The sequence below is a fragment of the Varanus komodoensis genome, unplaced genomic scaffold (assembly GCF_004798865.1).
Source record: "Varanus komodoensis strain SLA01 unplaced genomic scaffold, ASM479886v1 scaffold27, whole genome shotgun sequence".
NCBI lineage: Eukaryota > Metazoa > Chordata > Lepidosauria > Squamata > Varanidae > Varanus > Varanus komodoensis.
This window is the reverse complement of record NW_025335701.1, coordinates 8281569-8295316: the sequence shown is the minus strand read 5'-3', so window position 1 is coordinate 8295316 and position 13748 is coordinate 8281569. Positions and strand designations below refer to the sequence as shown.

Sequence of the window (13748 nt, the reverse complement as noted above, 5' to 3'; positions counted from 1 at the left end):
TGTTGCCTCCTCTGAACCCTTTCCAGCTTGTCTGCATCTGCCTTAAATGGTGGAGCCCAGTGCCGGAGACAGGACTCCAGGTGAGGCCGAGCCAGTGCTGAGTGAAGGGGAACTAGCACTGCATGGCATTTGGAAGAGAGACTTCTATTAATGCCGCCTAAAATAGCAGCTGCCCTTTTTGCAGCCACATCATATTGTTGACTCATATGCAGTCTGTGATCCACAACAATTCCAAGGTCCTTCTCAATTGTTGAGCCAAACATTCTCCATTTGCAGAAGAACAGCACGTGGGTTATCCTTCCAAGGTTACCAAACATGAAAAAGCTACTTCTGCTTTTCCACAATTCCCTTTTTTAAACTTTGAGTCTTGGGTCTCTGAAACCATCTGCCAGAAGGCAGTAAAATCAGCAAAGTGAGCTTGTCCAGCATCTTGGATTTTCACCATACAGCTTGTCCCAACTCATGTCGGCTTCAGCTTCTGAGCTTTGGTTTTGCTTCTGCAGTAAGAACAACCAGAGCAAGGGGGAAACACGAACCAGCAGCGGCCTTGTCTCTGCTGAGGCTCTGAAAACAGTTCCAGGGTGAAAGAAAGGCGAGGGCTGCAGGCTAGGGTAGCTGCCTGCACCTTGCGTTTGTTCGTTAATGCCTGAATGCATAGCGAAGGTTTGTCTGGTGTCTTTGGCACTCGCTTAGACATTACTGATCAACAGGAATTTATATTATGTCGTAAGCACTGATTGCGCCCATTCTGTAACAATCTTGAAATGTTACAATGCTGCTATTTATAGCATGAACTGCTTGGGTTACTTATTATTGCAGCTATACATTATTGTAATTGGCTTTAGCATGCTTTCCTTGTCCATTGTGCTTAGACCACTGGGTGGTAGAGAAATTTAAGGAATGAAATGGATGAAAATCTGGAGGTATACTCAGGCACTTTGCCATATCTTTGTATCAATGGTGTGCCCTTTTGAAATGTATGCATTTGCTTCCCAAGTGTGTTTGTGAACATTTTTCAGACGCATGCATTTTTCTACCCTAAGTTTTCAAATTTGCACATGCAATTTCTGTGCAACCCACCCTAAAGTCCAACTGTCACTGAAGTTTTCTTAAAATCTCTCTGCCAGGACTTTTGACCAATCCTGTTCCTTATGAAACTTCGAACTGCCAATCACCTTTGCTGATCCTCCTAGCCAATCCAGAATAAGGTACCTTATTTTCAAACCCAGCCTGAGACCCCCTTCCATAGCAACTGTAACCATGGCAGCCACAACTGCTTGGACCCCACATAGCCAGACTTCGGCCGATCCACCCTGTAACGTCACTCAGAGATCACATGAAGTATATATTCAGAACAAAGCACGAAGGGGGGGATACAAGGGCACTGATCCAGCGCAGGGCATAATCCAATGTCCTGAACAAATGATTAGTTTGAAGGAATGAGGAGCAGCAACTGCAAAACCTAAAATGTCCTATTAAGAGCAGGAGAACACAAGCGAAGTCCTGCTGGATCAGACCAAGGTCCATCCAGTCCAGCACTCCGTGCACACAGGGGGCGCCAGCGGCTCCAGGATCCCTCCCGCTGCCCAAGCTCCCCAGAAAGTGGTGCACGCAGGCAGGCCACCTCTGGAAAAGGAGGGAGCACGTTGCCAGCCGGGCTGGTCGCCATCGATAGCCTTCCCCATGACGAAACTGGAAGTCTACAGTACAGGCTTCTAGACTGCAAATAGCATCTAGCCCATTCAGTTCCCCGGGATTGACTGGTCACCGCTCTCACGGGCAATGCCTGGACATCACTGGGGCAGCTGTGGCGCATGGAATTGCACCTACGGAATTGCACAAGGGGCGCTTTGGGAGCGGGCTTGGGGCAGCCCCCAAGGGACAGACCCTTAGCACTGCAAGCGTTTTAGACGAACAGCATCGTGTCGTTCAGTCTTTTTGTTGCTTGCCCCCATTTGTGCCTGCAAAACTGCACAGAATATTTGAGCCAATTACCTTGTGGGGACAATGCGTATATGGGCCACAGCTTCCTGTTGGCAGCTTGTGGCTGGAGGCGGGGCCAGGTGCGCAGGGGCGACGGTGCCATGGTTTGGGGTTCTTTCCATCTTTGCTCTCCGTTGCCACATTCACTCCTGTCCAGGTGGTTGTGGTAGGGACCACCTGAAGGAGGCACCAGACTGTATTGACTGATCAACGGACCTTCAAAAACAGGTGTGCTTAGTCATGAGAACATCTCAGTCTTTGGGGGATGCAGATCCATGAGTCCTGAGAGTGTTGGGGGTGGGGAACCTCAACACAGACCCAGACTGGGGAGGAACTGTGAACTGGCCCATTTCGAGGGTCCTCTGGAAATCCTGGCAACTGAACGAGACTTATAAAGCTCTGGACGTGATGCTCTTTTTCTCTTCTGCTTCTGCTGCTTCCTCTGCTTCTGCTTCTTTTTTTTGCCTGCTCACAGCCAAGCGTATAAAGTGCGGTGGTAATAAGCTTTGTTAATGAACTGCTTAATTTTCCTCCGCTGGTGCACTCATTGCTTGGGATACAAACAGAAGACCCTCTTGCCTCCTGGCAAGACCCGACTCAGCGGAGGAAAGTCCCCCTTTGTTTGCATCCAAAAAAGGCTCGCAGGCCTCCATACTCATCTAATTGTTGCATCTGTGGGATGTGATCCTTGCTGTTGCTAACTCAGAAGTAAGAGCGGCTGCATTCAACTGAATTTACAATTCCAGGTGAACGCATGTAAGACGGCAGCCATAGTGCTGGAGGCCATAAGATTCTGCCGAACCTCCTTCTGAGTAGCCATGCATGGGATTGGGTGGCAGCTTGCCCGAGGCAGCACCAAGGGAAGCAGTGGCTGGGCATCTGCCAAGGGCCCTCACCCCAGCGGGGGTCTACTGGCAAGGGTCCTCCGGGCTTGCCCAGCCTCTTCCTTGTTGCAAGCAGCTTGTTTGCCCCCTCTGGCTCGGTCCACACTGTGCGGGGTGGTGAGGAGCAGAAGATGGCCTGGCCAGGAAGTGAGCCAATGGCAGCAAGCACGAGTGAGAGCATGAGGGCAAAGGGCAGCTGGGGACAACGGCAGCGGGAAGATGCTGTGCACGTTTTCTGCCTTTTGCGCTGGCTGCAGGCTGCCTTGCCTTGCCTTGCCTTGCGTGCCACTTATATCCCGACTGGGAGACTATCTCCATTTAACGCTGGGATTCTGCGGAGCTCCTGCCCAAGGCTTCGTCTGGCTTGCATCTTCCCCCAGCACTGCACTCGCAGGCAAGGAAGGCCAAAGCAGGCGGGAATCCTGCTCCTGGGAGCTCTTTGGCCTGTGGCTGCACCAAGGTCCAGCTTGTTTGAGGATGCAGACAAGGATGAAAGAGAACTGCCAGGTGAGGTCTGTGTGTGGGTGGGGGGTGGGGACCCCAACTTTTTGGATTGGTGGGCACATCTGGGACTGCAAGGGTGTCATGGGCCCTCTTGCAAAATGCCCGCCATGCAGGGTGTGCCCGTTCCTAACGTGGCTGTCATGGGTGGCATGGAAAGTCCAGAAAGGTTCACTTCCCAGAAACAAGAGGGAAAAGTGGTGTGCCCCAAATGCAAGCAAAGTTCCGAAGGAAGGACGGTGCTGGAGGGTGCGCTTTGCTTTGCTTCGCTTCGCTTCGCTGCAGGCACACTTCCCAATATTAATTCTAATACATCTTTAGAAAGAAAATTAAAATCTGGAGGCACGGGGAACAAAGAGCGCACACGGCAGGCACACGGGTGCCCACTGGCCCCACATTGGAGATTCCAGATTTATACATCAATCCATGCACACTGCTTTTCAGAAGCAGAGGCAGAGGCAAAGTGGGGAGCTTTTTCTTGCTCTCTGGATCCTTTCAGATGTTCGGCTTGGGGTTCGGGATGTGGAGTGAACACATGTAGACTGGGAGAAGCAGATGGTCCACTGACATGGATTTTCCACAGCCTTTTGGCTGTTAAAAACAAATTTATTACAGTGGAAGGATAGATGCTCACCTCCCATAATGCAATAGATGGAAGGCTTAATGATTCTTCCAGCATTGGAAAGGTTGGGATAGAGATGCCACCTGCAAGATTCAAGTGTGGATATTTGGTCCCTTTTTGTAGAGGTTTAAGTTTGGTTATTCAAATCTATGTTACATACAAATATCGGAAAAGATATTCTTCCCCTTTCCGTTTTTATGGTTAAGTTTTGCCAAAACTTACAATAAAATTAAAATTAGAAAAGCTCTGGGCACAGCATCATGTTGACACATTTGGCCCTGGTGTATCTACACTCCGTTGCACAGTTGGAATGCACCTACACACTTCTGGCGATGCAGGCATGCAGACAAGACATCTCTCCTCGTGATCTGGAGAGGGCCTCTGCACATACAACCAAATGTGTGCCAGCATGTCATAAAATGTAACCCAGCATACCCAGATATGTGCTCAGCCAAAGATCTGCACAGAGCAAAGACATGGGGAGAAATTCGGATGAGGAGAATCTCAAACCCATCCTTCTAGAAATAAAGTTGAGCATGCATCCAGCACACACGGAATATTGAGGAGCCGTTTCATTTCTGAAGCCTTTTTTTTCCTTGTAGGAAGAAAAGCAGACCAGAGATAAATAAGTCACGAAGTAGAGTAGCTTCTGAGGTATTGCAAAGTCCCAGGAGAGGGGAAACAGCTTGACGAAACCAGAGCTCCAGTGGCACAGCCCGGCCAGGTTGGCAGGTGTCAACACTTCCCAAGGAATAAGTGCTGTCAGTACAGCATCAAACCCACTGGGCTGGTCAGAGATAGCGCTCTGAGAGCTGACTGATTCCAGAGATGCAGAAAGCAAATGGCACTACATCAAGGATAGGAATCCATGAATTCTCCTTTGGCCGCAGTTTCTGCAGAGGGGAGCACTGCATTCCCTTTGCGTGGCAAAGCACTTTCTGAGAAGCAAGGATCATGTTGTTTTTCGTGCACTGAATTTGGCCACAAGCCACTTGGCTTAGTCAAACAGAGCAGGTACACCAAAGTCAGACGGCAGAATACGTGCATTAATGATCTGGTGCTCTGTGTGACTTAGGGGTTCAGTAACTTTAGTTCATTCAAGTTGAGAAGTGGGACAACAGCGAGAGGCCCCTGCACATTCGGGAGCGAGAGAGGAAGAGCACCTGCACATCGACAGTGCTATCATTATCACGGCTGTTTTATAATGAACCTAGCATTTATTCATTGCAATTTCAAAAGACTGTCCCTGTCTGCAGGTTTACAGTCTGAAGAACCTGACAAAAAAGGAAAAAAGGATGGGTAGGGAAGAGGGAAACAGGTCCACTTTGACTCTGATTTTTGAAAGGCTGCTTGCTCCCCTCAAACTTCCTCAACTGGAGGCCTTCTAGATGCATTGGGCTCCTGGCCACCACTGGAGAGGAACAGCAAGAATTGTCGAGCCACACTGTGGAGGGCTGGGTTATTTGAATGAGCAATTTGAAGAAAGCATTGAAAGGCGAGGGGGAGCCAAAGGGAGCCGATGTTTCAGCTGAGGCAGTGGAGTTGGTCCTGCTGTCCCATCACGGCCTCTGCCGCCACCAGATGGAAGGGCAGTGAAGCCTGGCTGTGAGGGGGCCATCGAATGGTCTCTTTACGGAGCTGACAATCCAGGGCCCATTGTTCCTTCATTCCTTCTGCTACAGTTATGTATCCTCACAGGGTGATTGCTAGCATTAAAACCCCAAAGGATGCCCAACTTCGCCATGATTCACTCCAGCCGTTCCCTTCCATATCCCAAGCTTGCAAGGTTGCAGGGCAGCAGCATTTGGGTGAGCAGTTACAGCGACAGCTTTTGCAGCCCCCTCCATTTCCTCTGTTGCCTCTGAAATGAGCTGCAATCCATTTCCTTGCCACAATATATTGTTGCAAGCTATCCCTGTTTTGATGCAAAATATTTGAGGGCGGCTTTGTCTCGAAGGGCAGCCAAAGTGCATGAGCTGTATAAAAGGCATTCGTGGTGCACCCTGGGTGTGGACATTATCATAACGTACACCCAAGGGCTGAGTACAGGTTGCCATCGAACCGTGGATAGTTGTGGAAACATGAGTCATCATCTTGTCTGAACCCAGCTGTGCTATGATCATGAACAACCCAAGAAGAGACCCCATAGATGGTTGTTGGATTGTAACTGTGGGTTGCCCACCATGGTTTGCTTTCTCATTTGGGTTCAGAGAACATGACAACCCACATTCCAGCAAGCCATGATTCAATGACAAACCACACGGAGTCCCTGAGTGTAGCTACTGTGTTGTCTCAACCCAGCCACTGGGGGGCAGGGGCGGGTGGAGAGGGAGGTATCAACACAGCTGCCTGCATTTTTGGACTCTCCATGAGGGTCTAATTTTATTGTATTTTAATTAATTAATTTGATTTATAAAACCATACTCAGTAGCCCCAAACAGGACTCTCTGGGCTCTGATAATTTTAGGGACGGTTGTGATGAGATTCTGCACCCCAAAATTTGCCACTACACCACAAAGAAAACATCTGCACACTTATGAACCACACCTGTAAACCCCCAGTCAAGTCCCTGACACATTTCTGAATGCTCTCAGCTCCATCAGCCTTTTTCCATGCTGCAAAAACCTCATGTTGAGGTTATGGACACGGCAAGTATGATGGATCACATATTCAAATATCAAGAAATCTTCCAGTTCCCTCTCTTGGGGGCTCAAGACCCACAAAGCCAGGAACACAGATGCTAAGGCTGATACATTCTGCACAATGTTGTGGAATGCCACAACCGTGCTTGCTTCCAGAGTACCCTCCATGCACCCATTGTTTCCTTTGGGCTTTTATGGCACCTTTCCAGGGTATTTCAGTGGTTTTAAACCTCCTCCTCCACCAGAGCTGCAAGAGGAGGGAAATGCAGCTGTTACTAGCATTCAGCATCAATGCGGGCATTCTAAGATACTTCCCTTCCCCGCCCCCACATCGCATCCACTTTGATCCTCTCTTAATGTGCTTATGATCTAATAATTAAAAACAAGTGATAGCAAATGTGGCTTCTTTTGCCATGTTTGCCAATGAGGGAGCGAAATTAACAGCAATATGAGCACTTATCAATGTTGCTGGTCTAAAATTAGTGATTAATTACACTCAGAGCACAGAAGAACCATCAGGATGCCAAGCTGCTTCAGAGTCTCTGCAACAGAAGCATCTTAAATGGAGAAGAGGAGCCCATCTTCCAGAATTCCACATCATTCTGTCCCCAACACCTGGAATTGTAATAATCCCCCCCAAGGGCAGAGCTCCTGGTCCTGTTAGAAACATCTAATAAGCTTTTCTAATTTTAAATATTGGCTAAAATGCATTTCCTGTGGTAATAGGAGAGATGGACAAGAGCAGGAAATAACAGAGACCCCAGACAAATTAGCAGGCAGGTCGAAGAAAAATCATAATTAACTTCTCCAAGATGTAAGAGGCAAATGAGCCAGAAGGGAGAAATTATGCCAGAGCCATAAATTGACTGGGCAGGATCACAGCGATGGCTTTATGAATGAGAGCTGGAAGGAGGCCTCAAGGACAAGGCAGAACTACGCTCAGATTTGGCTTTGCAACTTATTTTGGAGGCTGATCAACATTAAAGAAGTTAAATCACGCCCATGGGGACCATTTCAACACCTATTAAAGCTGCAGATTGCCAGCTTATAGGGAAATTGTGGCATCATTTCAGTAATCAGGAAACCCTAATGCAAAGAGGGAATCTCCACACTTCAGCTGTCATATGCTCATTTGCAAAAATGTTCCCGAATCAGAGGGGTTGTTCTAAAAATTAGGTGCAGAAGGACCTCACGGCGTCTTGCATCTGCCTGCCTGCTTGTCTGACTAGATGATAAAGCAACACTGGCAAAGGGGATACATATGTAGTCTTGAGTTTCTATCCAGGGCTTCATCTTCTGCCTTTGGCGGTGACAGGTAGAGTCAGACAGAAGCTGAAACATTTGATGGAATATACACTTGTTGCCACTTTTGTAAATTGCTTCATTAGAAATAATCTTTGGGAACAATCCTACGGGTTACTTGTTCAGCTCCTGAATTCGGTGGCTCAGGGTCATTCCTGGCAGACTGTGAGGAGTGGCAGGGCCACCTTTGCTCCCCACCCTCCTGCCCGGCATTTTCTCCAGCAGGATCTTTTTTTGGCTACCTAGTGGGGCGGGGGGGGGGGGTGGCTGGAACGGCCTCAGGGCAGCTGCCATGGCCTGGAACCCTCCCCACGGAACCAACCGTCCCTTTCACCCTCCACAGCCGTTCCTGACCTCAGGGCTTCAAGGGTTAGGGGCAGCATCTCATCTCCACTTGGCCCTGAAACCCACTGGGCGGCCACCAACTCATGGCCTGGCCTGCCTCACAGGCTTGTTGTGAGAAAAAATGGTGCTGCCGCTGATCTCAGAGCTGAGAAGTGAAGCAGCCTCTACTCCTCCTATTTTCTGTAGGCGCCATCAGATTACTCCTTTAAAGTACCTGGCCACATCCTCTGAAGATCTCCAGTTCACTTTTGTACACACACACAAAATCTCTCTAATATTAAGACCTAAGGAGTAAACAGACTCGTTAAAAGCTCCAACATCATTAAGATAACAAATAAAGCCAGGGTGGGGTAGTGGTGAAAAGTGTGGGACGCGAAGTCTGGTGACCTGGGTTGCAGCCCCAGCTTGGCCATGGAGCCCCCTGGGTGGCTTTGGGCCAGTCACAGCCTCTCAGCCAACCTACCTCACAGGGTTGTTGTTGGGGGGATAAGACTGAGAGCAGCAGGAGGAGAATGATGGAAGCCACTTTGAGTTCCTTGTAAGGAAAAAGTGGGATATAAATCAAATCAGTAAAAGAACTGAAGTGCAACTTTTAGCTTTCAGTTAAGAAGCATTTAACTGGCTGGTGTGAAGTGGGAACCCCAACAAAGGAAAGGAAAGCTGTATCCTTAATCATGTTCCTGTTTTCTGACTTCCTCTAGATTCAGTCTAATTGGTCACAAGCAACATTAAAACTTGAAAGCCTCATTTTCACCGCACTCACTCATAGGGCAAGAAGGGGTTTCACGGTTACTTTGGTCCTCTGCCTGATTTAAATTTGTGTAAAGCCGCCCGCTGGCGACATGCTTTCTGGGCAGCCGGTGATGCTTCTGTTCTGGAAAATGTGTCCAGAGCTGCACTCCCCCATTTTCTGCTTGCTCTGAGCTACTGCAGAAGGTTTCTAACCTTTTCTGGATGGACAGCCACGAAATGGCTGCCACGCGTGAAACTGCCACCCTGTGGGTGTAGCTGGGCACAGCACACCAACTCCCTAGAGGGCCACCTGGTTAGACAGAAGGGAGAGCGACTTCCCCCAGAACATAAGCAGAAGGCGGAGAGGGGTCTGAGGGTGCTGGAGGGCGGGAGGTTGCCTTGCAAGGGTTTCATGCCAAAAAAACCTGGCTGGTTTCATGCTGAAGTCCTCAGCGTTTCTGAGCAGAATGAGGAAAGGGGTGGCCAGCCCAGAGCCTCCTGACTTGAGGGATAGCACAGTCTGCTGGAACTGCCACATGGGACATGTGCCTGAGGCCTCCCACTGCGACGGAAACTGTTGCCAGGGCAGTGGCTGGATGGGACCATTAGGATGGGCAGCCCAGAGCCCACAGATGTCCGCCTCATCTTGTGGTTAGATATAAACCGTGGTGTCTCTCTTCCCGCATTACAGCTCAGACTGAGAACGGCAGGTAGGACCAATGTTGGCAGCTTGAGTGGACTTCCCCCTCCATCCGTCTGTTCTTACATGTATAGCCCACCCTTTTCCCGACAAGGAACCCCGCATCCCTTTTGTCCTCTTCTCCAGGGAGGTCTAAGCGACCACCCGAAGGCCAGAGAGTTCTGAGCATGCTCAGTGGCATCAGGGTTCGGACTGACGGGTGGGAGCAGGGAGGAAAGCTGGGAGAGAGGGGAAGGGCACCTGCAGGAAGGAGGGAACTGGCAGGCTCGTGGGCTGCCGGGGTGCAGGTCTGCGGTGCTCCGAGCCTGGTTTGGTGGGGACTAAAATGCTGGCACTGCTCAGGATGCAGCCCCTTCTCTTGCCAGCTGCCGGCCTCCCTGGCCTGCCTGGTTTCCATCACTTGTTTTTAGTGTCTGTAAAAGAATAATTATTTTAAACTGGGAGGCTGACAGGCTCCACAGAGAAGTGCCAGTCTTCAGGGGCAGCTTGGTTTGCCAGGACACTCCTGGCACGCAGGTGCTATTCTGGGCCACGTGGCAGTCCCTGCCCCTCGTCCGTTCCCTTTCGGTGGGGCGGGTACTGGGAGGAGGGCCGTGAGCGCAGAAGAACGGCCCTGCATCCCTCTGGTTTGAACTGGGGCTCGGGGCCAGCCACTTCTCCTGCGGACTCTGGGGAGGGCAGCCCTCTGCTCCTGGCTGCACTTAGCATGGCAGCCCTCCTGTGCAAGTGCCTGAGATACTCATGACAGTCCGAATGTGTTTCCGGACCCAAACGGTTGGGGGATCCTCACCTGGCTCTACGTTGTTGCGAGTTGCACATTTTAGCATCATTACAATCTAAAGACAGAAATAAATAAATGACTTTGGCCTTTGGGAAATAATTATTCTACCCCTTTTGGGCCGCATGCCTTCCCTGCCCCTGCCCCTTTTCTCTCATTCACTGGGCATTGGGCAGCTTTCTGATTCTTTTCCCCATCTCCAGTTGCTGGCAACAAGAGCTTTATGCTGAAAAAAAAGGCTTCCTCTCCTTTCCCTTCGGCACCATCCACCCAGAAATGGCTCAGGAGCTTCCCGGAAATAGCACTTGGTCCAGGGGCGAAAAGAAGTTCTGTACTTCTGAAGTGCACCCAGAAGGCTCCATTCATTCGTGGGAACCCTCTCATTCCCACTGCTTGGGAGAAGCCCGAAGCTTGCATCCATTAGTTAATGAGGCCTAACGAAGTCCTGACGGATGTGTTGAGTGAGGGCTTGTTTGATGGCACCACAATCGCCTGCCGAGAGCAGGGAGGGAATCCTGCGCGCAAGGGGCAAGCGCAGGAGCAAGGCTGGAGGTGCTGCACGGGCGGCCACTGCTCTCAGCCCGCCAGCCAGCCAGCATCCCCCCCCCCCCCCCCCAGATGGTCCTGGCTGGCCCTATTCTGCCAACTGAGCGGAAAGCCAGCCTTGGCGAGACATCGCCTGAGCGCAGGACTGGGCCAGAAAGCTCGTTAAAAAGAAACTTAGACAGGGGTGCTCTTGAAACAGGAACGTGAGGCTAAACCGGTTTGTTTTTTTCCCTATGGTGGTTTTGATCTCAGCTACTGAAGTCAAAGCTTTCCAAACATCTGATTCCTAATTTTTTATTATTGTTCTTATTTTATATCTGGCAATTCTGCAAGAAGGAATGCATACGGTTTGCATGCAGCCAGTCCTGGTTCTGCTCCAAGATCTCCAGTTAGAAGTAGGAAAGCTTCGGCAATACTGGACTAGACGAACAAAGGGCTGACTTTGGGGCAGCTGGCTACATTCCTCAAGGGGGGAGCCCCCTCACCCCCCCACCAGCAGATCGTTTTGGTGCATCTCTGCAATGGGGCACATCTTTGGCACATGCAGGGAGCAGATGGGCGAGCCATGCCCTTCAAAAGAGGCCGGCTTTTCTAATCATTCGTTTTTTCACATTGCCCCGTGCTGGTACACCTTGTAAGGTAACCTCCACCTGAAGGAATAATGCCCTAATCAAAGCATCAATCTCTCTCGGTCTACTTCCACAAGCAGCGATTCTTTACCTAATTCTCACCCATCAAGTTAGAACACGGCATTTGAGGGGAAATGCGCAGAGACACACGGATGCCTTTGGTATTATGATTCAAAGTGGAAAGAATGGTTAAGAGTTCTCAGTCGGGGTCTTTTGGAGGGGCTTGGTTCAAAAATTGCAATGTTTATTTGAGAGAGGCTTGGAATTAGCTACCTAAAATAATACTTGGATTAATATAGGGAAAGTGCAATGTTTTGTTTGGCAGCATTTAACACTGAAACATAAATTCTTGTTTCCCTCTAATGAAATATAGCAGAATGTTTGCTTGGGGATGGGGGGAAATGGACAATAACACTAGTAACTCTTCTTTTTTTTTTTTTACATGATGAATAGTACGACCACTGTTTCCAGAAAGTTTCAGGAAAGATAGGCATTCTTAGCTATCCCAACATTTTCCCACTATCCCAGTTCAGAACATCAAATGTCAAGCTCCAAAGATTGATTTTTTTCCAAGATCACTGTCTTTTACCAAATTGTTCCACTAGCAAAATTGACATATTTATATAAGTTTCAGCAAGGTATCAACTCTTTTGTGATGGACAAATACCCTTCTAAATTAAAAGCAATATGGAAAAACTGCTCCTCTAATTACGATTTGCTGTAGCGTGACCAAACAGTGCATGGGGTTCGGTGTTTTTATGCAGTCTTCCACCAAAATTCAATTGCCACTGACATTAATTCATCAAAGAAGGTGCAGGTTTCTTTGCACTGCATAATAACTACCCCAGCAAATATTTTGCTTTTATGTGCCTATTCTTGTCACAATATTGTTTCATTCCAACAGAATTCAAGATACTTCTGAATTCAGGAAAATATGTCTTTAACCCTGAACTATAGAGATAATCAAAGTGACCTACCTTGCAAGGTTGGTGTAAGTATAGAGGAAAATACTTTGAGGCCTCTTTGTAAATAGGAAGCATTATGATGAACTTTTGGTTCGGCTGGGATTGATCAACACAGATGTCCCGAAACAGGTTTTTTGCAGCTTCATTTTAGCAGTTGCAAAAAGGGGTGACTTTAGAGCAGTTTCTCAATCTCAGCCTAACCTGCCCTGCAGGGCTGTTGTTCTGAGAATAAAATGGAGTGTCGGTCTATGTAAGCTGCCCTTGGGTTCCTCCCGAGAAGAAAAAAGCAGGATGTAACAGCAATGTTGTTATCATCATCATACTTTGAAGGGACCCGTTGAAACGGATGGGGCTTCAGCTGCTTCCCCCAACCTGGCTGCTCCGTCAGGCCAGCCTTCATCTCAGGGCACCTGCGACCCACACGGGCTAAAACCCTTCACCACCAGGAGCAGCTTAACACATGGGCAATGGAGCCCTTCGGCAGACGCTGCCCGAGCGGTCGCAGCATTTCTCATCCCGAAGAAATTCTGAAGCACCAGCCCGTCGTGGGAGAAGCAAAGCCATCTTCCTCGGGGGCTACCAACACCATGCGCACACTCGCCCCCCCCCCCCGCCCCGGTGCAGACCCCGTGCTTCTAACAAGTTGCCTAGCCTTAAAGGGGTTGGGGGTGCAAAGGCAGGGGTTGGGCAGGGCAGGGCTGGGCTGGGCCCCCTGCCCCCTTTTCCACAACGATGCAACTTGCACCGTCCCCCTGCCCGCACAGGGGAGACAGAGCCACGGAGCAGCCTCGGGCTCCCCCGCCGCGAGCCTCCACGGAGTCAAGGCTTGCGGAAAGGCGCGGGCGCTGCGCCGCTCCCGCGCGGAGGCGAGCCTGCGCTCCGGACACCGCTCCCGCGCGGAGGCGAGCCTGCGCTCCGGACACCGCTCCCGCGCGGAGGAGAGCCCTGCGCCCCAGCCGCCGCCGCCGCCGCCCCGAGCGCCGGAGGGTCCGCGGCGGCCTCTGCGGGGAGGCAGCTGGCTCGCGGCGGCTCTCCCGGGTAGGCTGCGCCCGCCCGGGGAGGCTCCGCGCAGCGCCCGCGGGCCGGCCGGGGGCGCAGAGCGTGCCCGCGGAGCCCTCG

At 50.3% G+C, this 13748-nt stretch overlaps 1 protein-coding gene across 1 annotated transcript in view; it reads right to left on the bottom strand.

Moving 5' to 3' along the window:
• The window catches only part of NECAB2 (N-terminal EF-hand calcium binding protein 2), a 167818-nt gene that overhangs the window by 153682 nt on the left and 388 nt on the right, over positions 1–13748 (bottom strand). The window lies entirely within an intron of this gene.